Raw genomic sequence first — 24,407 nt, 5'->3', positions numbered from 1 at the left:
TTAAAGTTGTAGACTAAAGAGAACAAAGAGATCTGAAACTTTAAACTGGTACGAAATACCGGTTTTATTACATTTAATTGGACATGGAAACTTTTAGTTGTTTTTTGAAACTCTCTCTTTGTTACTTTGTAATTACAAATTTAATTGCAGAAACTGACTACTTCCTTATTTTGATAATAACTAAACAAAGCATTTGAAAATAACACAGAACATATCCAGTAAAGAAACTGTTATCTAGTATCGTAGACTGCAAATTAAATGTATTATATCATTAAAGATCAAATTAAATATTAAGTGTATGCATGTATCTGTAGTGCAATATACATTCAACGTCAGTCTATAAGCTGTGTAGCACTTAGGCAGAATAATTAATAATTATCATGTCATAATGTGTCATAATGTACTAAGAATCTGTCTACCAGCTTTGGAATGATCCTTTGAAGGAATAACAGCACTAAGCAATTACACGACTCCGCACATTCCACGAATCACTTAATACACGAACTGATACCATTTCGTGAAACTGCACAGACTGACGATTCAGACAACTTGCAAACATGTATTCTAACAACTTGATACATACGGCAAGATGCGCGGGAGGAGGTATATAAGTTTATAATATAGAATGCCAGACACCTGCTGACTCAATGCCTGATTTCTAACTCTCATCAGTCGCGTAAATCGGTCTAGCGTACAATTTAGTGCATTATTCGATGGGGCATTGCAGAACGGCTGTAACGTAGGCAGCAGATTTTTTTATATGAAAACATGACCTATGAAACTCTTGGCTGATGACACCATAGGAGGAAATTTTGCCTTATGTAGCAGACTAATACGACTGCTGTATTTCGGATTTACTCGTAGGTAATATTAAATTATTATTTACTAGCTGACCCGCGCAACTTCGCTTGCGTCACATAAGAGAATCATAATTTTCCCCGTTTTTGTAACATTTTTCACTCGTACTCTGCTCCTATTGGTCGTAGCGTGATGATATATAGCCTATAGCCTTCCTCGATAAATGGGCTATCTAACACTGAAATAATTTTTCAAATCGGACCAGTAGTTCCCGAGATTAGCACGTTCAAACAAACAAACAAACAAACAAACTCTTCAGCTTTATAATATTAGTATAGATTTATTTTTCGTTTGATAACAGTTGTAACATTTTCCCTGTTCTAACAAAAATAGATGTACATTAAACCTAATCACTCAAAATGTTAGTAGTCACAATGTTAGTTACTGTACTCTACCGAAACGGCTTGACAGATTCTCATGAAATTTTGTGAGTATGTTCAGTAGGTCTGAGAATCGGCAAACATCTATATTTCATAACCCTGAGTGACACTATTCTTGTTTTTAAATTTATATGGCAAAACAACGTTTGCCGGGGCAGCTAGTGTAATATAATAAATATAACATTAGGTTTAATGTACAACCTTATAAAAGCAAACACCACATGCAAGAGAAAAAAAATGCTATGGATGCATATTGCATGTAAAACCGAGGTAGTCCACTTAGAGCACCCGTTTGAATAGCACATGCCAAATACATATATTATATATTAATGAGTGCCTTTCGTGGACTAGGCTTGGTGCTTTTCGTCAAAGTGCTATTCGAACGGGTGCCCTACATGGACTACCTCGTAAATACTCTCCACTAAGTTGTTCAACTATATCATCGAACATGTCCCCATACGGCTGATCGCACACACAAACGTTTTACGGAACCCTAAATATTAATCTTATCTGTGTACGCTTCGCTTGTTTCTAGCTTTTGCGGTTTTTATTCCGCGGTTTTTTGTGACGTAAATATAGGGGTTTTAGTACCATTAATCATGGGGTTCGCGGTGAACTTGATTGCGGTAGGAAAGGCTGAAAGTTGCTTGGTTTGTGAATGAAATCGATATGTTAGGATTGACATACGAGTAAATATTACGGGAGTAGTGAGTAGTAGGTTTTTTTTTTGTTTTTGGTGGATCGTCTTGAAATATTCACCAAGAAGGTATTTTTTTATTTCTTTCTCGTTTTTTTTACTGTCCAATGATGTGTGTTGATAAAAGTAGACAGTCTATGATTTTTCTTATTTGCGGTATAATCAAGATTGCTGCCATTTTTAATTAAGTCTTAGTCTGAAAGTCCCTTTTGTTTGATTACAAAAATCAATTCCAATATGGTTTGTAAAAAATACCACAAACTCTGTATTTATTTTCTTAACTTAGGAACTAAAATCTCATACACTACCAGCTAGACAACCAAGGTTCATTTCAAATATTATATTCCCTTCACTCCTACTGGGTCACATCTGGTCATTCCGGGTCCATCTGGACCCCCATTACTCAATATAATTGGGACGATTATGTCCCTCATATTAACATAAACCCGAGCACTAATAGGGTAACAGAAATACAATGGAATATGTGGGTATTTCGAAAATGTCAGGCGACATGTATTTTGGTACCTATTTTGTAGTGACGTGAATTTATGCTACCATTGTAGTTGTTAGAAAGCCTGGATGGAATTTTCCAGTAACATTTGGTATAGATAACCCACGCACTGAGAATGAATTTTGTATGTCGTGGTCTTGTGGATAAATAATTATTTATAAAGACCACCGTTTAATTTATAGGCACAACTACTTATAACTAGACCCAAAAATTATTTTGTATCATTTAATTATATTTTTCTTTCGATGTGGATATATAACCTAAGCCTCCTTGATGGCAGATGCTTGTAGTAAATACGATCGGTACATCATCAAATAACTTCTTCATTTACGTTTTGATAGAGAAAACCTGTCGAAAAATCCCTTAGCTTTATTTTTGTTCAATAAGCTATCCCTTTACGAAACATTACATGTCATGCGTCATTCAATAAATAATAAATCTGTCTTTCTCTATCTAATCAGCCCGTTTTAACCTACTTTTGAGTATAAGCCTCCCCTTCTGTACCATTTTTTTACGATCCTGCGCTTGTCTCATACTTTGCAGTCCTACGTATTTCACTATGTGATAATTACATACGGTTACAAAACATAATTGGGTATGTCCGTTAACCCAAGTGAACTAAAAGTATTTCAACTTTATACTTTAAACTCAAAATTCCCCGAACAAGAGCCCTCAAACACATTCACTAATTCCGACTTCATCAGCATTGAAACAGCTCCACAATCACTGAGAGCATACGCTATTGTTAATCAAGAACACAAACGAGTGTCCAGTATATTTAGCAAGCAGTAACACTCTCAACACTATATTAAACATCCGGCTACATGCCTCATGTAGGTTTCTAAAACATGTAATCTTGCTGTTTTCATTGTGCTGCGTTTAGACCATCTCGTGAGGCGAGTTAGGTACTTGTCTATCAATGTATTTGTTTTATTTGGGCATGTGAGTTGTTAATATACTTAGTAATTTAATAAAATAGGGCTTTGCAGATAAATATACATTTAAAAATATTGAATGTTGACTTTGCGTTAACCTTTGCTTATTAGACCAATTATTGTAAGTTTGTTTTTAGTGTCCGTAGCAGCCGTGTCTTGAAATGTTAGTGATTAGTTATTTTAAACTTTACAAGTATACTTTACAAATTTAAGTATACCACTAGAGCTTGGATGATTAACAGATATTAGTCTTCATAAAAGTAATAAGTATATCAAAGTCTAGGGTAACTGAGTACACGTAATTTTATTACGAATTTTATACTTATTTCTAAGTTATTTCTATTAAATACTTTACAATAATCACCATTTCAGTTTAGTTATCCCACTTGTTCAACTTCCCAACCAGTTTAAACGCAGCACAAATCCACCGCAAATACATTACGAAATATTTGCGTACATCGAGACACTCGACACTCAATTTTGAACCCTATTACAACAGTCATAAGGTACATGAGTATCTATTTCAATGGATTAGTGATGAACGTGTATTCGAGCGTGTGTTTCATTAGACACAATTAATTTGTAGACGAAGGGTTGGAGTATGTAATCAGCTCATCAGACGCGAAATACCATGGTCTTTATTGCTTAGAAGTTAAGGTTCATTTTAGAAAGATATTTTGGCTCTAGTTTTGGAGACGCCGAGGAATTATCAGATGATATTGACTGATTTGTGTTTATTTTGATAGATATGTTTTAGTCGGCATGCTTTTACGTAAGCATTCAAAATGTAAGCAATTTTGATGAAAATTTGGAATTACAATCAGATCATCACATTATTAAAGCTTCTGGTTAGTAATTTATTGTCAAACAATACTATGGTATAGGAGTCTACGTACTTTTACATATATTATGATTTAAAACGGCAGGAAGCACATTGTCGTTCCTATTGTTTTTTTTTTTACATTTTAGATGTTTTCCCGCATCGAACAATTGAATGGGAAGGAGATATAAAATTATCTACCCACAAATTTTGTAGTTTTGTTGATTGTCATTGATTTTCATTTCACTTGAATCCAATGATCACTAAATAATATTAGGTTAATAAAGCAGACTTAATAAATATATATTTACTACCATTTTCTATGAATTCTTTAATCATTCTTCAGTGCTATGATAAATTACTCCTGCAATCCCATTCAACAATTCTGCAACATTTTTCTCATACGAAACCGAAATACACGAAAACGGAAATTAATCACTGCCATCTCAACCGGTTAAATACTTACAAAAACATTTACTAAAGCCATTTTTCGTACAAATGTTTATACAATATGTCGTTTATTATATGGGTAATTGTTTTTCCTTGTTTTCCTTTTATTATTCTCTGAAAATAGTGCGTAAGTGGTCCATTCCATTTGTAGGTACACCTAGATTCTTAGCCGTTTGATAAGAATTGAGTTATGGTGGGTTTTGATGCCAAATGTTTGAGATTGTGGAGGTAAGTGGTTGCATGTGATTTGCTTTTAAATGCAGGATGTAAGTGATATATTTGCTTCAGTTTTCAATTTGTTAATATTGGACGTTTATCGAGACCGTTATTTTGCCGCTGTTATTTCACGGTGCAGAGAGTTGCAGTATTGTCCTCGGTTTATACTGTCCTAACATTGAACTGTATTTTATAGATTCGATTACAAGGTTTTCTCATGTGAGAAAAGTAACAATCTAAAAAGAAATTTTCATGGAATTTTACACCACTCCATGGTCTGATGTTTTTAATAATGTAGCTTCTCACGACAACTTAATTTATGCAGCGTGAAAATCTTTGGCTTCAAGCTGCGAGGTGCATTTTTCTATGTAATATTGTATTCGGCATGAATTGCAAGTAATCTAATTTTTCACAACATTTTACTCAAAAATTAACTCCATTCTCAAATAAATTTTATTTACCCCACTTTAAAATCGAACTCCATCCCCAACTTACAAATACCACCAAACCTCTAAAACATTACTGAATAATTCATAACACTATAAAACAAACGCGACGTTTGCGTGTTACAGCGACAGCTCAATGTCATAATCAATACCGTTTAATTGAGTCGTTTATGTACCTACATTGAATTGCGTGCAATTGCCTAATGGGTATTGAATATGCCGCGCGGTTTATCTAGTGGTATTAAACGCTTTGTGGTTATTGAGTTTCACGACATAGTTATTTAGTTGACGTTTCTACAGGTTGCCAAAAGGTAAGTTCCCAGTTGCCCCCCTATACACTGTCACCCCGGGGTAACAACTGGGAATTTTCTTCCTTCTTTTATTCCCAGTTGTCACCCCGGGGGAAAGTGCTAATGGTACAACTAGGAATATACATATAAAATACAACTGCTTATGATTTTCAAAGTTACTCTAGTGCATTTTTCGTCAATACGAAATATTGGGCTAATGAGAGGACCTGACAGGAACCATTTAGTGACTTATTTGAAACATGGCTTGTTAGTTAATCGACTCGCATATCGTATACTTTGGTTAACGATGAGAAGTTCATCAGAATAGGAAAACTAAAAATGTTGATAATAATTTTGGTACAGAAGCAAAATTACTTGTAAAATATTAATGTGGGAGGGACTTAATTACAGGTACGTTGATAGAGAAAATTAATCAAAAACTATTTTCAAACATTTTCCAATGAAAGGGTCAATGCCATATCCACATGAAACGATTCCAAACATGCGGTCTGCACAGTGTACGCGTCGGAACAACAACTGCGATAAATCCAACCTTTTGGCACAATGTTGGACCAGTGGGGATATTAATAAGTGGTTTGTACGCTTAGGCCTTCGATAACACTGTGCGGTTTGGTATTTTCAGTTAATTATATTTCTTTTTTTGGGTTTCTTTTTCGTTTATCGGATTTTTTACTTATCTTTATATATATAATTCTTCTGGGCGGCTTGAACAACTTTGACACTAGATTGACCACTAACCATACGACAAACAAACAACAAACATTCTTCTGTAAGTGTGTATGTCACTGAACTTCTCTTAAACGACTGGACCGATTTTGATGATTTTTTTGCGTGTGTTCAAGGGGATCTGAAAATGGTTTAAATTGTCAATTTTGTCCGCTGGACAGTGTTTTTTTATTTATTTTTACATAATATTACGTCGGTAGGTAAAGACCAAAGAGCGCCACTTGATACGATCCTTACAAACTTCGATTGCCTCATTTACATCCATACATCTTGTCATACAGGACCGCCGGTTTAGGTTGGCATTTGTTGGCACCGTCTGCTTAACACCCTATATTGTGATCTATGTCTTGTATACCATTGGTTGATGCATCATCAGGCAGCTTGCACAGGGCCTTAACTATTTAATTTTGTTTTTAAAATTATGAAATTCTTTTTTTTGATCTTGTCGCTCCTGCCAACATTTTAATCACTAGGTTTTCGTGTTAAGCAAGTCGCCGGATTCTTGATACAACAATTTGACATTTAAAATGTAATTCCCTATTATTTACGGGTACCAGGCAATTAACACCTTTTGAATCTTGTCATCTTATTCTAAATCTCTGTCGCATCGGCTCTAAGCGTGAAGCGAGCCAATAAACTGTGTCACTGAACAGATAAATATGAGCTATGTTACTACTTCAATCGTAAACTAAACGATTTGAACGGTATTAATTGTTGGGTATTCTTGTTTAGGATGATGAAGTCAATACCCAATTTATATGAGACAGTCTATATTGAAAATTGTACTAAAATATAGTGAGGTAGCAAAGAGAAAATACATTAGTACAGTATATTTATTATAGACCAGATTCCAACACGGTGAAAATTATACAACAATGATGTATCGTGATCTGTGGCCGCAGATGTCAAAAGTTAAGTGTGTTTTCTCATGCTTTCTACACCTTCCAGCCTCTTACTCGTCTGCCTCTTATATTTCCTCTTCGTCTAGTTTTTTTCTACCTCAGCAGCTATCAGCTGTCTATACAGCATCCAGCGTTGAGGTTCAAAGGCCTCCTAATAACATTTAACTCTTTGTCTAAGAGTTAGTTAGTAGTTATGCTAAGGAAGTGCCAAACAAATATTCCGTTTGGGAATCTAACCCACGAGCTCCCGACGCAAAGGTAGTGGCACGGCGACCACCTTAACCACTGCACCACGGAGGTTGTCAATTTCAAAAGTGCCAGACAATGACTAAATATATAAGATTTCCACCAACCGTTTACGAAAACTGAAACACACTTAGTACTGGTGTACAAGTCGCGAGAGTTTAAAATCGTTAACTGTAACACAAGCATCAAATGCATACACATAACCGCGAAACACAAACACATTCGGTCGCTTGTTCGATAATAAATTGAATGTGAACCAAGCAGTTTGCCAAGATCTAATTATAATAGTCTTTGTTGTGCGATCGTCTATCGGCTGCTAATGAAAGAGGTCGAATGACGGGACCGCAACGGGAACGCTCCGTCGGATCCCACTTTATTATTTGTTGAAAGATTTGTGGCACAAACGACACTGTTATTCAATATTGAATGTTAGTGCTCTGAATTAATTGAGACGTTAGTGTCTGGTGTATTTGAAACTTACAGGTGGGTCCACGCTTTTGAAGTCGAGCACGAATGGAGCACAATCTGAACGCAAATTTGTGTAGTGTGGACTGCTAGGTATACCTCGAATGAGAGAGCTTCTGACGCTGCTTTTAGTTTCGGTTGGTGTTCCGAAAGTATTCGGCTCTGCTCCGCTCATATTCCTCCTATGCTTGGCTTTTCTAACGTAGACCTACCTTTACAGGTTGGAAAATATCTAGTTGAAAATGACAGTGTAATATTCTCTGTACACCGTTATGTTCTACGGAGGGAATGTAACATTACATGTGTGACGCGATCCAACTTACCTTGACGTCATAACGGATAATGTTACGCAATATTATGTTCTACTGATCTAAATTAATTGAGACGTAGCTGCCAGTTGTATTGGAACATACAGGTGTTATGAAAGTGTCCGGTAGATGGCAATAGTATTCTCTGTAATACGACTTAACGTTGCATACGCGACAAATACGATCAAAACATATAGCTGACAGTTTGTCGTAATTAGACATATTGCGTCTCATAGTATTGTATGTAGTTTGTCGCTTTATGTTGGACAACATGTAAATAGATCACTTAGAGAATAAAAAAATATCAAGTTTTTGTGATGATGAAAAGGAATAGTTACATCTTTATCTATTGCAGCAGCTTAGAAGCACTACACAAAGACTTAGTAGGCCTCATTTAAAAGTTCGGTAGAATCAGTTAAGGCTGCATATTTACGCAGTGGTTTAGAGAATCTCTATGTCCTGTTACTGTGCTAGGAGATCTTTGTAAATACATATGTATGTGTAGATAATACAGACAATACAGTTGTAAGAAAAAATCTGATCCTAGGCATTGAATTGTTTGCGATACAATGTTCATACTCAAGAGTATTCACATTATAATTTATATTGCCGTCAGGGCTATTAGTAGTAATAAAATAAGGAAGCATGCTCATCGTCTTTTTGTTAAGATTTATCTCAACATGATAGAGTGGCGACGCCGACGCACATTGTAATGTCGGCAGATTTAATCTGATGATGAACTTTTCGTTAAATAATAACTATTACCTACTAACATTTGGCTGGAGCGCCATATTTCTTGTTACATCATAATACAAAGTACCCTCGATGCGTCTGTGTGTCTATTCGAAACAAACAGAAAAATAACTGGCCGGATTTATACGGTTTTTCTTAAGAGATAGAGCGATTCTCGCGAATGGTTAAGTGTATAGATACTTTGTTTAAGTTAAACTGAGCGAAATCGGATGAGACGCTATGTTTTTAATAAATCGATTCATCTCAGGTATAAATTGCTACAATACCAAATTTTGTTTCAATCGGTAAAAAGACAATACTTATCTTAAAGAAATGCAAATAAACATAGAAAAGTAAACTTTAATCAATTACATGAAAATTATTCAAATATAGTACTTTTCTATTGTTACTGAAATGACTGTCTTTATAATTATACTATGTACAAAGTAAGCTTCTTTATAATGTGGTATAGCTTTAAATATTTGTTAAGTATAAAATATGAACGCTTATGTAATGTTTAAGCAGATTACTTTCACAAAAAGCATTTCAAAACGTACATGAATATAAAATTATTTAAGCGACTTAAACATAAAATGTCATACATTTACGTTAACATGCCTCATAAGGTTTACTTTGTGAATAATAAATGTCCATTTATACGAAAATATTAAGTTTTAACTATTAATGAGCGTCTCTTTATCAAATAACGGTAACTCGAGTATCCCACGGTTGATTACACCTGAAAAACGTTCAACCAATGAATTTCCACAGTACTAATTAATACTCCATTATAAATATTAAAACATATTGAAAGATAAAGTAAACAATATTATTTCAAATATTTACTCTTTGTTTTCGATTAAATATGTTTTGCGTTGTGTAAAATGTTATTTGGAAATTATCTTCATTATAATTCATAATTATACATAGGTACATAATATCACGTCTGTTATACACAAATATAGGAGGTAAAGGCAGAGGAGTATGAAATACACCAACGTTTCGCCATTATACAATACTAGCTGACCCGCGCAACTTCGCTTGCGTCCAATAAGAGGGAATGGGTGAAATTGTTCCCGTGTTTGTATTATTTTTTACTGGTACTCTGCTCCTTTTGGTAATAGTGTGATGATATATAGCCTATGTCTTCTCTCGGATATCAAAATATATCCATACCAAATTTCATGCAAATCGGTTCAGTAGTTTAGGCGTGATTGAGTATCAGACAGACAGACAGACAGAGTTACTTTCGCATTTATAATATTAAAGTATGGATTAGTCTCATGAAATAGAGGAAGAAGACGCCGTCCACGACAGAGCAAAGTGGAGGAATAAGATCAGGAAGGCTGACCCCACTAACATAAGGGATTCAAAGCATGGAAGAGAGAGATAGAGAGTCTCGAGTAATGGAGGGCGAGCCTGTTGTCAGACATCGGACACGTTACCAAACTCTGGACTGCGGTTGAGAGTGATCTAAAATATTTTAGAAAACAACAATAGCACTTTCTCCGACCTGGGAATCTGTAAAATTGGAGATTAGAGTTTCATAATCGGTCTACCAAATTACGCAAGTATGAAGCAAAAAAAATCTGTGTCCGAATTATTCATTGACACCGCTATCGGCCGGTCCCATCGCCAAGGGTTTGTGTTTGAACGGGACCTGATAAACGATCTCCATAATTTGAATCCACACACCATCTTTTTAAATTATTCTTATTTTATTGAGTACATATTTATATTGGTTTTCATTTGTTTGTTAATTAGAACCTTGTTTGTTTGGGAAGGTTGTAATGAGTCGATATTAATGAGTAAACTTTTTAACAACCTTACCGGTACCGTAGCTCGATTCTCTACTACTATAGACTACCGTCAATCGACTTGACATCGAGAAATTTTGTATGAAAATCGATCAGATAATGGGCGTCGTAGGAACTATTTTGGCAGTACATTTTAAATGTCAATCTTTTGACATTCGACTGTAGAGAATCGCGCGACAGATGGCTTTTTGTTACAATTTAGCGAGGTCTTGGCTTTCTTCAACCAAAAAGACTAATTTTATTTTATTATTGAACTCAAAAAATCTTTGTTGCATTAGTTACAGTTATTTGTTCATTAGTTTTCCGAGTCGTTACGTGACGCAGTTTGTGATATTTTTCAAAACGTTCAAAATTTTTGTGACGATTTTCCGGGATGTTCAAAAATCTGGAAACTGGAAAACAATTTCTAGTAAAATCAAGTCCAGTGCAGATGTTGATAACAAAAACGACCACTGCACGCAGTTGCGCAGTGACTACGATAAGCTATGCTGCAGATTTTGCCTATATATTCATATACCAGTTGAGTTGCGTGGTTTCGTACGTTCATAGTATTAGTTAAATATTCTATTTCAGCACCTTACGTGAAGACTTTTTTGATGCGTATATTTAAAGTTTAACCTTTTAATTCAGTAGTCTAGAAGATTATTTAAAAGTAGCCTACGCATGAAGTCTCTTGTCTCCGTGCTAAAATGCAATAAAATCTGTTTAACCATGAAAGCATTTATATGCATAAGAGTATTTTTCCAATACGGAATAGACAAAAATAGCATAGTTTCGCAACCAAACGAAAATCACAGTCTCATGCCAAACATGAATAAATTAACGACTGAAAATCACCTCCAAACATTTGTCTCAATTACTTAATAATGAATAAACATATCACTTTTGTTTACCTTTCATTTAATTTAATTTGCTATGCGACCGAGTTGGCATGCGCACCTATTGGCACCGGTTCGATTCCTGCTTGAAATATTTTACAAGACATTGTTTTAGTCGTGTTGTGTTTATGTCTCGTGACGTAAGCTAATTAAAATAGTTTTAATGGCTTCTTATTTATAATGTGAGTCACTATCGGGTTCTGTTGTGATGGCGCTTATGTGGCGACGAAAAGCGTACTTTAAAAATTATATCATTCCGACTCTTAAAAACTTTTTTCTTTAGTCTGGTTGAGTGTTTCAATACTGCACAAAGGACTTCCTCCTTTCTATAAAAATTTCCCTATCGGTCGCAAACTCCGACCAGTAAGTACTACTCAAATGTATTTCGATCATCCTGCCATCTTCCCTTGCGATGATCATCTCTTGAGCACCCAATCCAAAACTTAACCGTATAAGAATTTCATGTACTTCTCTGTCGTAGTAATTTTTATTGTGTTCAGAAAAGATTTTAGCTGATAGTCTTTGTCAAATTATTTCAATAATAATATGTGTGTTGTGAATCTATCATGACGCAAATGAAATCACAACTGACAAATCTAGGTAGCTTCTTATTATGCTTCCTATCTAGGTACACTTTTTCAATCACACTTTTGTGTCCAAATGTGCCAAAGCAATAATAGCACAAGATCTTACAGTCCCTAAACGAACCAACTCTATCCAAAGATAGCAATAAACTAAACTGAAGTTCTACATATCCTTTGATACTCTAAGTAGGGAATACCACTAACTTACATCTGATCAGAGACTAGTGCTTCTTCAATGAAAGCTAGTTCAATGAGTCGCGTGCTTTGATCACTCAATACTGCTTAAATAAGACATTTCAAATGTCATTGGATTCCGTAAATAGTTTCCCCTTTATTGATACTAAATTTTATATAGATTTAGCGATCGAAACGAAATGTTTGCATTGAAATTGTTGTAATAATATACTGTGAGGTTCTTATGTTTATTATTTTAGAAACCATTCTTGCATTAGATTTTTATTAGACAAAAACATATTTATAATACTGAATGTAGATAACAGAATCATACGCGTCTTGAGGCGCCTATAACCAATTTACGGGGCCTGTCAGTATATAATCCGTAGGTTAAGGAACCAAGCGTCAACATCCTATGGATGGGAGACCACTACCTGGTATCGGGCATTAATAATGAGTTCCAGTAGTTATAAGATAAGATGCCATGTCAAAATCATTTGGTTGGTTTGCATAACTTGAACACTATTCTAATCACCAACCATACATATAATATAAAATCTGTAAAGAAAACTAAATATGCAAAGTAAATGAGAATCAAACACGAGTTTTTACTCTTACCGTGAATTTCTCTATCCATTATTATCTATTAAACTCTCGTTGAAAATGTTTCACTAAAATCTAGAACACACGTTTGACTTTTCAAAGTTATGTGTGTATTAGAAATTTTACTCGCTTTGAACGTTGAAGAAAAACATTGGGAGAAAGTAAGCTCTAACTTTGCTGCTTAGCTCAAAGTTTTATACACAGTTCTTCAAGGTGTGTGAAGTTTCTTAATCTAACATTTGAACTATGGCAAACTAACCCTGTATTATGAGAAACTAGCTTCTACCCCTGGATAAGACTGCGGTTTATTGTTAAAAACTATATTACCTTTATCTTTGTCCCGTTTTGAGTAGCTCATTTGCTACTATTTGCTTTCCAAAACAAGGATTAGCTCGATATGTATAAGATGGTCACCCATCCAAAGAACAAGCACGGCGAGCGTAGCTTAATTTTAGAGATCGATCCACGCTGTTTTTATCTAAGCCACGAGCTCCTTGAGGGCACGGACTGTGAAAGCAAATTGGTTGACACTTAGTTGATGAAATGGCAAATAGTAAAAGGGTGACGATCTCCTGCCGGATATCGTTTCTCGTTTCCGCGTTTTTTTTAAAAGACTCCCGCACTAAGAATTGCTCTTGTGTCGCGGGAACTTTTACAAACATACAAACAACGGTCACATAGCACAACAAGACCCGAAACAGTTATTTATAACGTAATGGTAGTGGCGTGGTAACCTTAACCACTGTGCCACGGAGGCAGTCAAAAATCTGTACGACTACTGTAGAATTTAAACCAATAGATCAAGATCACAGTCACACTGCCATTTGAATCAACAAGACACATCACATTCATCAATCACTGCGGACAAAACGTTCGTCTATTTTCATTATTCGTTGCTCGCATAATTAATAGGGTTACAAATTATACTCAATAGTACGTTGAACGATTGTCAATCTGGTGATACAATGTTCTGTATAGCAAAAGGTTGATTGACCGTTGGTTAAAGTTTGTATTTAGAGGGTTTCTTCCAATCTGAAAAGCGTTTAACCGGGGGTACATACTTTTCATAGGAATAAATACGGCTTTGCAGAATTTATATGATTTCTTAATAACTTTTTAATATCTTATGATATCTGGCTAAGTAAAGCTCTGCTAACGCATTAATGCACTAAAGTTACTAAAATCTTTATTCATACCTTTGATTAATTTTTTTAGATAGCTGTTTAATTTTTTAGTGTCTACTTATACCATGATTCACATTTCATGGCCAGAAAACGTTAAAAAAAATAGGATGAACGAATTTCACTAAAATACGTTATCCTATTAATTGTAATAACGCCTTTTTCAAACTAACTGTTGATACATTTCACCCTCACCACCCTTTCCCTGTTAGAAAAACTATGAATATAAAATAAAACGTTCATAAAATACTTTCTTCGTCCGCTCATTAAATTCCATCCCTTTGAAAAGGTCCAGCGATCGCTTCGCCGATAGAAACATAATTTCAATAAATGTCTATTGCACTCCGTCCGAAACGCTTCGGCCCTTTTATAAGATCTTATCGAAACTTTTGACGGTTTTCACTATAGTTGACGAGGAAATTCTACTTTCCCCAGTAGCATTCTTAACTGGAATAAAAATAGACCCTGTTAGACTCGCGCCATTTGAATGTTTTAAAGTGGAATCTGTGGAATCAAAACCAAATCACCTGTGCCCGGTTTCTTAAGCACATTTAGCGTTAGTTTATCTATTCAAATTGTCATTTTTATATGAGCTTAAACGCTATTGAATAGATAAACTATCGTTAAATGTACCTCAGGAGCCGGGGGTTAGTGCAATGGTCGATACTTTTGATAGTCCTTACGATAACTAAATTTACATCAGTTTGTTATAAGTAATCCTAGATTTTCATGAATTCGCAAACAAAATAGGGTATCTGCTTAGCCAGCAATTGTGCTAGCTCCCCTAGAATTCAAGAGATTATGGTAAAAAAAATCCACTAGCTATTTCTAGCAATAATACTGAGACTAATTATTCGCCATCTCGAAAACGTCTCATCAAAGAAATAGTATCAAAAGATGCAAGATTTTCCGTAAAGCGTAGTAAATTAGTACTTTGAAACTCCTATAGAGGTCACTGTTTTTCTACAACAAGTTACGGTTGCGCAATTTCCAAACAAAAGGGAACAAACAGTAAACAGTGAGCCCTTCTATAAGATGTTATCTGTATTGTCTGTTATTTTAAACTGAAGGAGTCGAGACGATTCGGCCCAGTTTTTCCGAGGTATTTGGCGTTCACTGTCTGGTGTTTGGGTGGCCTGACACAATCTGAATGTAGTATTTTGTAGATTTTATTTTTATTTGGTGTTGATTTCCGCATGATTTTGAGTATTGTACCAGAGAGATGTACGTACATATATTATGTACATATATAACTGGTAATAAAGTAGATAGAACATGGAAAACGAGGAAACGAACGAATTGTTATTACAAATTTTGAGTAATTCTTGAAATTTCTTCTGAACCCTTTGACTGAAAATGAGAGATTAATTTATTTATAAAAATCATTATATTATGTTATCATATAAGCTTTATTTTTATAAATTATCAGTGTCTAGCAAAACTGTTTCGTAGAACCTTCCAGTAATATCCCCAAAATATTTCTTGGAATCGTATTTAGGACTAATACGTATAATAAACATTGAACCTGACCTTTTGACCAGCAAGTCCTTTGATAATACTAAAGTAGATATAACATGTTTTCCTTATGAAGTCCCTTTCATTTTCCAAGAAGAGAAGCAACTTTCCCATGTATCCGTTACTCGAAGTTAAAACTAAGAAGGTATTATTAATTTAAGTGCTTATCCGAGATCAGTGGGACTAAAACTTTTTAATTGAGATTATCAGACAGAAATAAAAGCTAAGTTCGGATTACTTTGAGCGCTTCTACGGCGAAGTGATGTTTAACTTAGCGATAGTTTGTTGAAGAATTTTGCCGAAAATACACTTTAATAGAAAAGTATTTGGATCGATTTGGAAAATAAAATCAGCTTTGTGTCTAGAAAGTAAGAAGTTTTAAGTGTTTTCATTTTTGGCTCAAAGTTTTATCAGTTATGAATATAAAAACCATTCATTTTTTGTGTTAATATGGTCCATGAGATAAGCAACATAAGATCAAGCCAATATATGGATGGATGACCAGAATAGATAATAGTTGGAATGGAGCAGGCTCCTCTCCTTGGATATTCGTATACGGACATATTAACTATAACTATACTAAATAACATTCTTTACCTAAATATAAGATAATTATAGTTATAGTTATAATATATGTCGTACTAATACAAACTTATACCAAAAATATATAATTATAAAAAATAGTTGTAACAAATACTAATTAATAACGTTAATAGATACAATGTTACCAATTAATTAATAATATGTGCCATAATAATAATATAATTTTAAATAAGTTAGTTAATAGTTATGTATATCCATGTAATATCTTTATATTATGTAAACAAAAATATGGGTGATTTGCCTGAAATAAATGATTATTTAATTTAATTTAATTTAATTTAATAACACTTTCTATGATACGATAGAAAATAGTACGTGACTTAATTGGATCCACGTTCACGCTAAAAATAAAATGGACAAAATGTGGTTACGAAGTTTGGTCCAAAAACAAGTCATGGACAACGAGTATTTCATTACAAACATAGTCACATACTTTACCACAGGGAATAAGGGACCATCTCAAAGATACTAAAAAATACTTGCTACACGTACTAAAATTGGTAACATTAGCCACCATCCCAACTGATCCTGGGAGGAGACAGGTAATAAAATCAAATATTAAGGGTCCTATCCCAATATCCTTTTAAGACGGCCGGTCGCCATTTCAGGGGAAGTTATTAGCTCCTAATGCAAACCCGAACCTATCAACATTTAGAAATTTAAAGCGACTGTCAATAGCAGAACGTTTTCAATAATGACGACGATCTAGAAAGGGATAGCTTCCATTAATTTATGGACTCCAAACTGTTTAGATTAAGGTGCTTGTTTAAAGGGTCGAATCGATGGGCGGTTAAATAATCTCGGGTGAATGACCGCTGATCTTATGGTAAATTTCAGCTGTGAATTTTGATGCAAATTTTGAAAGGTAAACGCTGCGCATAAGATGCTTTATAACTGGACTTTGGAGTTTTTTTATAAAACATGAATATTGGTATATGCGGATGCGAAGTGATTCTGGATATTTTTTTTCAAACACAATTTTCTTGTTTTGTTTTGGTCGTGAATATACTTCCTTTCAATATCTTTATGGACGCTTTCAAAAATCTTATGATAAATCCGATGTCTTACATTCAGGTGGACTTTACGCTTTGATTTACTTTTTAATTTTGAACACCGACTCATATTTATTCTTCTCATAAAACCAGAAAAAGACCCGTAATATCGAAATCATCTTCAAAAATATTTTTTTTTCAATTTCTTTTTCTATTTAACAAAGGAAAACAGAAAGTAATCTGTGGCAACACAAAACACCTTTTAAAAGAAATAAAACGTAATAAACACAACACCAGTTCGTTCGAATCAATAAGAAATTTAATTCCCACAAAACAGGAAAGATGGTCTTTCGAAGTTCACGAATAACTTTGGATCTTGCTTTTTTCCGACTCATTTTGAATTCCCGGACACTCGAGTACTTGAATGCTCCTCGATTTTGCTTCGCTTATTAGTTTTTTATCTTGCAACTTTTAGATTACGAGGTATTAGTGCGGACATGACGGTTGGAAAAACTCGGTTAGAAGAATTCGTTTGAAAACGGGTGAAGTCGTTTTGACCGTACTACTATTTGAATAATTTCTTACTACATTTTAAAAGTAATATTATCAAAGTTTTTGAGTAAACTAATAACTATTTTAGTTAATTTTCATGAAACAATGAACTAATGGTTATGGTAAATATTAATATAAGTAAACAAAATTATTATAATTTTCGTTTCTATATCTATTGCATCAGAAGTCAAAGTTGTGACTCCAAAACTGAAAAACACTTCGGTACCTTTGAAGATTGCGATTTAATTGTCTTTGTTTAAATTATATAATTATTTACTCACCCAAAATTTCACCCTTTTATTCAGAATACAAAACCAAAGAAACTTAAAAAGCACGGTTTTTAGTGCTCACAATTTTAACGCTAAGTTTGGTTAGAATAAAGTAATCTTGGCAGATTAAGTAGCATACACGACAAGCAACAAGGACTCAAGTGACATAGCGTGCAGCGAAGTTTGTACGAAACGTCTCTAGTTCCTAATACCAACTGTTTGTCACAGCTGTACAAAAGACAGAGTTAGCGCATTTTAAAAGGAGAAAAAGGGCCAAATGCACGGGTCATGAATGGGTGTCAGATAATCTTCTGCTATGTAAAGTGACAGCAAATGTATGAAAAAACAACCATCAATTTTACCAAGCTTTTTGATACTTATCCAGAATTTGTGAAATCGGTCTTTAATCTATGAATATTTTGGTAAATTTAGTAGTTGTAATTGCTTTTTATACTGTCAGATACCATTTTATGAACATATCTGTATATTATTTTCTGATACGTTGTGTATTACATTAACTACTAACATATTCTATTACATGTATTATTTGTCTTATCTTACGTGAAGGCGTGATTTTATATATGTATACTTTTTAAACTCTCGCGACTAGTACACATAATATTATAATGCAACGGGTCTTATACGCGATTGAAAATTTAAAGTATTAAATTCGTTGTAATGCGATCGAAACGTCGGGCAGCAAATAAGGTATCCAAACCTTTAAATTTTCAATCGCGTATAAGACCCGTTGCATTATAATATTATATATGTATACTTGTTTATTTTGATACAAGTATCCACAAAATACAAATACTGTAATACTTAAAAACAAAAAAATTCAAACAACCTGTACACAAACTACAGGTTGATACAAATATCAAAGGCTTACAACAAAACTATTAAATGGAAGCAACGAAGTGTGGTTGGTATTACACTAAGATGAATGCACTCGGGCTTTGCTTGGCAATTTCACTTGGCAAAACGCCATTTTAGGGTAGTAGTCTTTTAATACATACCTGTGGTGATTAAGTGACTTTCTTCAACCGATAAAGATATAACAAGAATAATAAGAAACAAATCTGATCGAAGTATTACTGTACAGGGTGCTCTTTTTATTTATGTGTATGTTTTTGTTCTTCTTATTTTTATGATAAGTTTTTGGAGTGACACCGGAGAAAGACAGCGGCCAGGGTCAGTGGAACTAACGACAAGCCCACGAAAAAACTTTTTGCACAGCATTGACATAGGCTACGATTAAAAAGCTTTAGTACTAAGTAATATTATACAAGCAATTTTCACTTTAGCTAAATCAGTTATAAAAATACTCAAATAAAATTGCTTCTTGTACCAGGATTACATGTGATTTTATAACCTGCGGATTTGTATTAGGTTTATAGCATAGAACTCCCAACATTTTTTTTTCTAACATAATTAATACTTAACAAGAAACAACAATTACTTAACAATCCTCTCAGAGAATTAAGAGCAGTAAATATAAAAAGTAAAAGTTTAAACATTAAAATAAAACATTAATTAACAGAATGGCATGTCTTTCTTTTCTTCACAAAGAGCCGCCATGTTTCAGGAAACTAAAAGTTTTGGACGTGTCGCGACAAGATCCCGCACTCTCCCAACTTTCCATTGTAAAGTTGATTACATTAAAAAGATGTTATTTATCACTTCATTTTGTAAGGGATTGTCGAATAGCTTTATTTAAAATTGGACATCTAGGAGCGATGAAAGGTTTGGCTTGTGTTTAAAATTGCTTAGCATGGATTGTTTGGTACGCTAAGAAATGTGTTACCGTAGAATGGGGTTACTTTAGGAAAATTTGGGATGAATTTGATTATAGAAATACGTAAATTGTTCGCATAAATAGCTAGCGACGAGATCGGTTTTCTGGTTCTTGGTACTAAATATCGTTATGAATATAATTATAGCATTTCAAATAGAGTGCTGACCTTTAACATGCCTATTTTTTTCCATTTTAAAGTAACCCCTGTATTCAAAAGTAACCCCGTTCTACCGTACGTTTTACTAGACCTCGCTTACTTAGCTGATCCTAGTTGAGTATATAACTACCTTTAGATAGCCCATACATGGAAAAACATGGTATTTGTGAATGCTCCCTCGAAACCTCTATAAAAGTGATTTACCTCAAAATCCACATTCAATCTTGGCATTTTTTTGATGTAGCTATTGTCGAACAACTTAGTACAGAGCCTTGGCGTGCACCATTTATCCACGTTATGCTGTTATACAATACTTTGTATTTCCAAATGTAAAGTAGCTTTATCTAACTGTTTACCGTTAGCTGCACATGCTTGTCATTGATGTATTAAATTCTGGATTATGCTTAGGTACTTCTGCCGGCCGCGCCTTACGTTCTATCTATACCTTACCGTACCGTTATAAATATGTAATAAATTTAATCCACTAATGTCCCACTGCTGGGCAAGGGTCTCCTCCCGTAATGAGGGATGGGTTAGGCCTTGAGTCTACCACGCTGGCCAATTGTGGATTGGGCCGTATCGTTATAACACAAATAACTATTTTAATACAACTAGATATAATCAAACAAAGTACCTACTATCTGTGCATCATTCCCGGGAGTCGTGTGCAGTAACTGCAACTTGCGGTACATTTACGAGTGCAATTGACTAGGGACCGCACTCAACTTGGTTATGAATGGAATCTGTTATTTTTGAGTGATGATTCCAGTTTGAGTGTGGTATTAGGTCTTCGGGTAATGATAGTTTCTTTACAAATTTACGGTTCAGTACCTTCTTTCGAGGATCAAATTTGTGTACTAATTTAATTTTTTAATTTTTAATTAACTTTACAAAGTAACTCGACGCTCTACGGAAAGCGCTGTTACTTATGTTTTTTATTTGTTCTTGTCGCGGCAAATTATTAGTATGTGTATGTATTTGAAATAAAGTTATTTTATTGAATACCGATGCGTAACGTGTAACAACATGATTTCCGATTAAAACAGGACTATTTGGTAACTTTATCAAATGTATTTTTCTGAAGATTTACTACATAATTATCATGATTAGCGCTTTAGAAAACCAATTTAAATCAAGAGAAAAGAAATTCCTTTAGTTTAGAAACTTAAGATACCACAGCATTCTAAAAGTCATGGAAGTCCCCACAATGAGTTAATATAAAAAATATAAATAACCCATTTTCCACCGCAAAACTTTCATGGCATAATTCACACCGTTGAAAGTGTATAGTAACCACAAACGGTGTAATTGTGGCCGTCCATCAATTTTTATTACTTCGTTGCGTGTAGCGATAACATCACGCTGGAGCAGTTTGAGGGTGTATAGAGATGAGTAACGCATCCTATATTGATAAGAATGTTCGCTTTTTCTATGGGATTGAATTTAAGGGGTCATAGAGCCTTTGGGGATAGATTGGGAGGGATAGGATGAAGTTTATTTTGCAAGTTATTTCTTAAGATTGTTTTTACCTTAAAAATGTTCATGTTGGATGTATAGATTAACATAATAAAATATTCTAAATAGTTTTTTTTCCAAAAACGCAATAAGTGAGTATAGAATGATTTTTATTTATTATGCTTTTCGTTTGAAATGAAATGCTTAGTATAGTCGTTATAGAGATACTCATATTATTTTCATATCTGAGAGTTATTCCAAATTCTCAACTTATAAGAACTTCTAAATATAAAACCTTAATGTTATTATTTACTACTGGAATATAATCTTGATTCCACTCTTAACTACTGTAAAAAGCATTAAACGGAACACAGAAACTAAAATCAACCTCAAAAAAGCCTATCATTTCACAACATACTTGACTTCCGTATCCGAAAAAAATACCCAAAAACTTAGACGTTCAACATAAACCCCGATTCAATCGCGTTACTAAACAAAGAAATGATTTAATCCAATCCATTACGGAATCACCACGCGGTGTTATGAAGCGGTCGGGTAGAACCTCAAATTCCCAAATCGAATACTAATATACGTAGAACATTTACCGCTTTTCGTCACGACGCCCGCCCGCCCTACAGTGTTGCTAGTATGTGGGAGATTCCACCGGTTATGGGGAGAATTTCCCCACTTTTGTTTACTAGCTAATGTTCATAGTTGTGTAGAAGTGTATAATATTATGCCATAGAAATATATATTTTTGTAATTAGTAATGTGATTTTATGATGTCATTGTTTGAATTGACTTTTCTCACATTGTTAGGATGTGATTCTATTAATTCTATACGTATGCCAATGTTAATCTTTTATATTAAATTCAGAATAGAAATCGTTTTGAACAAAATTGTATGTAAGCACTTTGTCACTAAATTAGTTTTCATTTTACTTTAGAATTTACATTCAACATTACATCTTTTGTCCAGAAAGCTTAAGGAACCATTCAAAGTATACTAAATCAGAACTATTTCATCAAAGTAAGAACTTATTCCATTTCGTATTCAAAAGCTCCTGTTATTAGTTTCAAGATATTACAAGTTATATTGTTTACCATAAACAATACTAGTTCATTGACCTCACATCAAACGACTTTAGAAAATAACAACTTATACTTTGCAGCTTGATATACAACCTCTATGCTAGCGAGGCTTTTTCAAACATATATTATAATTGTGGCGATGGTTGGCAACACTGCCGCCCGCCCTAGCAGTACCCAACACGCCTTCGCCCCGGACGCACGTCCGATTTCCCGACCGACCGCGTGTTTGTGACGTGAACGTGTCTGTTTGTGTGTTTGTCTTTGTGTTTCAAGCATATAACCCGAATACAAGGTTGGTATAACCCTTATTATAAACCCCAGTGAACGATAAACCGTAAAATCAATCCCGCAATTTTTGTTTACATTGGTTAGGTTGTTGAAATGTGTATGTTTTTAATGTTTTCGAGGAAATAGGCTTTTGATTGCCGGTTTTATACAGCCTTCTTAACCACACAACGCTTTATTATCAACATTTCGTCCCCAAATCAGAAAAAACAGAAATTTTCAAAACAATACGTTAAAAAATATGCCGGTTATTGATAATATCGTCGATATACACTTATAGTACTATTATTCTTTACTTATATTTGAATTTGATGATAACCTAATGGTACATCGAGTGTTGTAAGCGAAATGTTTAAAACATAAAGTGAAAAGGTTATGGATGTTAGTTTAGGACAGTGGAACGTTGGTGACATTCACAATCGTTTATTATCTCAGGGGACTAAGTTCACGTCAACTTATTTGCTTTTGTTGTTCAGTAGGTCATTTGTAAAAACTATTCGTAATTGTATAGACTCAGTAGATTTTGTAAGGATGGCTCTAGTTTGTGTTGTATCAAATTAGAACTAGTTTTTTATTTGTAACTGGTTTTGCGACCAATTATGGAATTTGTTTGTGAATTCTATTCTAAATGCAATAATATTCAGTTATAGTACTTAGTATGGCTCCATAGTTGATATTAAATAATAAAGTTATTTGTTGATGTAGTAGCATCGCATAAAATCTTACTGTTTTTTTAACACTATCTTTAAGACTGTTATTAATATAAATAATCTCATAATCTAAGTTAACCTCAAATAATTTCAATAAAAATATAAGTACTAGTTACCTTATTATCTGTAATTTATTATTCACAACAACCTATAATATAAACTAACAACTGATTTATTTCTAGAAACGTACGACTTATTCTTAGAACATAGAATTATTATTTTTGTTAAAAATTGTCTTCAAACATAGACTATTATACATTGAACGTACTGTACAATGTCAACAAAGAAATTAAACAAGCTAAGACAAACAATATACAGGCAAGTTTATATCAATAATTAATTCGAGCCGACCATTGCTTAGTCAGTTTACCCTTTAATTGGGTGAACGAAAACCCCATGGGATACAACCCCTATCATTAGAAACAGCTGTCTGAGTTTGGTCAAGGCTTCGTATAGATATTTGCTATGTATATAGCTAATTTTTTAGTCTGGAAAAGTCTATTTTTATTCATTCTGATATGACTTCCAGAATGGTTTATTTACAGACAAATACTTGCCAAATAAAGATATTTATTTATCTAATTAATAACGACGTCTTAATTATCTAGTTGTCTTAATTCTTTTTAACATCGATATTAAAAGCTTTAACTTAAATGTCAACCAAAACATGTTGTTACATTTGACATTCGAGAATAACACGCTTTTGAGCTCTTGAAAAAGAAATAGATAGTAAACATTTAGT

General features: G+C 33.9%; 1 protein-coding gene across 5 annotated transcripts in view; it reads left to right on the top strand.

Annotated features, from left to right (window-relative positions):
- LOC142987211 (pseudouridylate synthase RPUSD2-like) overlaps window positions 1–24,407 on the top strand; it is a 458,610-nt gene that overhangs the window by 118,713 nt on the left and 315,490 nt on the right. For 2 of the 5 annotated variants that reach the window (XM_076135828.1, XM_076135825.1), the window contains exon 1: window positions 22,857–22,962. The exons of 2 other annotated variants lie outside the window; for them this stretch is intronic. The gene's annotated coding sequence lies outside the window, so the exon portion shown is untranslated. Of the gene's footprint in view, window positions 1–22,847; window positions 22,963–24,407 lie in introns of those variants that run through there. One more of the 5 variants, XM_076135830.1, reaches the window with a different exon arrangement.

Source organism: Anticarsia gemmatalis, chromosome 3 (assembly GCF_050436995.1).
Source record: "Anticarsia gemmatalis isolate Benzon Research Colony breed Stoneville strain chromosome 3, ilAntGemm2 primary, whole genome shotgun sequence".
Taxonomy (NCBI): Eukaryota; Metazoa; Arthropoda; class Insecta; order Lepidoptera; family Erebidae; genus Anticarsia; species Anticarsia gemmatalis.
This window is presented reverse-complemented; position numbering and strand designations above follow the sequence as displayed.